Here is a 3,270-nt window from a genome sequence, read left to right on the forward strand (position 1 = left end):
CTTCTACTACACACACACACATACACAAAAATTTTGCACCAGAATTTTGACAATATTATTATTCTTTCCCTTTTCACATAATTATTTGTATATTTTACTTAATATGTATAATTTCTTAATCCTATATTTTCCTCAAGGGCAAGAAATTAAAAATCATTATTTGAATGGCAAGTTATAAGAGATTCCCATGGCCTCAGAGTGAAATTTGCCCAACTATCTCCAGTAACACGCATTTGGGTGTTTTCTAATTACCAGTAACACACACACATTTGAAACTAGACATTTTTTCTGAGCTCCATTCATAAATATCAAACCACCTACTCAAAATCTTCACCTACCTATCACAAAGATAGCTCAAATTAAACTAGAGTTATTACCTTCTTCTAAATCTTCCCCATGTCCGTTGTTCATTTTAAATAAATAGCACTGCCATTTACACAGTTGCTCAAGCTTGAAACTTGTGAGTCATGCATGATTTCTTCTACTCTATGAGCCCCAAATCTCACCAGTCTGCCTACTACAGTCCATCTTTATTGCCACAACCATGGTCCAGGTCACCATCCTTTTCAATTTATTGGTAATCTTCTAACATCCATTTGATATCAACATCCCTCCTCCTTCAATCCAGTCTCTACAATGTAAAAGAGTAAACTTAAAAAAAAATATGAGAACAAACTGAGGGTTGATGGGGGGTGGGAGGGAGGGGAGGGTGGGTGATGGGTATTGAGGAGGGCACCTTTTGGGATGAGCACTGGGTGTTGTATGGAAACCAATTTGACAATAAACTTCATATATTGAAAAAAATATATATGATAATGGAATTTCTTTACCAAAAACTAAGCAGTGGCTTCCCATTGTCCCCAGAATAAAAGACCACCTGTTTTAGATAGTGGAAGACACTGCCTTCACAGGCAGTCCAGCTACTATCACAGAAACACTGTTTCTGCATTCTCTGTCAATGCCATCTTCATTCCAATGCCGGGATTTTACAGTTCTTTACATGTTCACGATTCCAATTTTGCATCTTAGCCAAAGCTACTGTCTATTCAAAATGCTGTTTTATTCTACATCTATTCCATTCATTTTTTGTCTCAGCTCAAACATTTTTCTCTGAGAAGCCTCCACAAATTATATGGGTAGGTATACTTGTTAGGAGTTCTCTTGTACTTGAAGCTATTTGATAACCTTTTGAATACTTGATATTTTTAAATAACATAAATTAAAAAATGTTTAATCTTTACCATAGTACCTAACCTATAGCAGCATTTTTCTTTTTTCTTTTTTTTTTAATAATGACTGAATTCTTACCTCTAGCATATTAATGGAAATTGATATTTCTGCGATCAGTATTGAATTTGATTGAGAACACTTCAAGTATTCTGAAACGTTGTACCTGATCATTATATAAAGAATTGTGTAATCTCTTAATTTCTAAGTCAAGACTTTACAGATATGTTGGTCTCATAATGTTGTTTACACAATTCATATAATACTAAATTCACATAATATTAAATACTTTGATTATTGTGCAAGTTGTTGGCAGGTCAAACTATGTTCTGTTATTAAATTTTTAAAACAACAGCAATTATTTGTATTTTTGCTAATGTTTACAATAGATAATCTTAAAAGACAGAAATGTACAAAGGGGGAGATAAGACCTACCTATGTCTTCTCAGAGAGACCCACTATTAACATTTTGCTTTACACACCAGCCACAGATTTCATTTGTGAATGTGAGTGTATGTTTGTGTATTCATATTATACCCTTGAGTGGAGGTGATATTTCATAACCTTTTAAAAATTGTGGTTGTACTTAATTACTCATTACAATGTAAAGATTTTCATGTTGTGATTCTGTCCTACATAGCTGTTCTCTGGAACAGTAATCGTTTATCTCTGTCAGCCTTCTCTCCCATCTATGTATGTGCCACCACACCCCATGGAAGACTCAGTGGATGTGGACATGAGTCCTCTGAAGCCCCAGAGCTATCTTTTTGGTTGTTAACTAAAAGCTGACAAAGATTATCACTTTACAGTGGATAATGAAGGAAGTGAGCACCAATCATCTTTAAGAACGGTCAGTTTGGGGCTGGTGCAAAGGATGGATTATACATTGTTGAAGCAGAGATAAGGAATCATGAAGGCAGTCCAATTAAAGTCAATTTGAAAATATCTGTACAGCCAATAGTTTCCCTTGGGGGCTGTGAAATAATACCACCTGTGGTCTTATGGTTGAAATTTGGTTCAGGGCACATGCATATTTGTGGACAGCACTTAGTAGCTATGGAGGAAGATGCAGAGTCAGAAGATGAATAGGAAGAGAATGTGAAACTCCATAGTATAGCTGGAAAGTCTTCTGTCCCAGGAAGTGGTAGCAAATTTCCACAGAATAAAAGTAAAACTTGCTGCTGATGAAAATGATATGAAGATGATGACAATAATGATGAATTTGATGATGACAAAGCTGAAGAAAAGCCTCCAGTAAAGAAATCTACATGAGATTCCACTCAAAATCTATATGGCTATTCTAGCCAAAAAATGCACAAAATCAAACCAGAATGGAAAAGACTCAAAATCATCAAGACCAAGATCAAAAGGTCAAGAATTCTTCAAAAACCAGGAAAAGACTACCAAAACACTGACAGAATCTAGTTTCATAGAAGACATTAAAGCAAAAGTGCTAGCAAGTATAGAAAAAGGTGGTTTTCTTCCCAAAGTGGAAGCCAAGTTCATCAATTCTGTAATTGCTTCTGGATGACTGACCAAGAGGCTATTCAAGATCTCTGGAAGTGGAAGAAGTCTTTTAAAGAAAATAGTTTAAAATGGTTTAAACAGTTCGTTAAAGATTCTGTCTTGTTGCCTTTCTGTAACAGTTGATACACGGCTATCCTTTTTATAATGCAGAGTGAGAACTTTCCCTACTGTGTCTGATAAATGTTGTCCAGGTTCCATTGCCAAGAATGTGTTGTCCGAAATGCCTACTTAGTTTTTAAAGATGGAGCTCCTCTGCCCTTTTCTTGGTTTTAAGTATGTATGGAATGTTATGATAGGACAGAGTAGTAGTGGTAGTCAGACAGATGGAATGGTGGGGAGACAAAAATATACAGTGAAATAACGTCAGTAAAAAAAAAAGGATATGTAAACATTTTCTCCATGTGATTTAATAGTCTCTTCTAAAATACAGATATGGCTGCATGGTGTGTTATATGGATAAATTATATTAAGTCATTCTGCTATCACTGGATATTTAGCTTATTTATAATTTTTCCA

The 3,270-nt window shown here is 35.0% G+C and overlaps 1 pseudogene; it reads left to right on the forward strand.

Moving 5' to 3' along the window:
- The first annotated feature begins 1,939 nt into the window (after positions 1-1,939).
- On the forward strand, positions 1,940-2,877 carry LOC122220735 (annotated as a pseudogene).
- The last annotated feature ends 393 nt before the right edge of the window (positions 2,878-3,270 follow it).

This window comes from Panthera leo, chromosome B2, assembly GCF_018350215.1.
Source record: "Panthera leo isolate Ple1 chromosome B2, P.leo_Ple1_pat1.1, whole genome shotgun sequence".
In the NCBI taxonomy this organism is placed as follows: Eukaryota; Metazoa; Chordata; class Mammalia; order Carnivora; family Felidae; genus Panthera; species Panthera leo.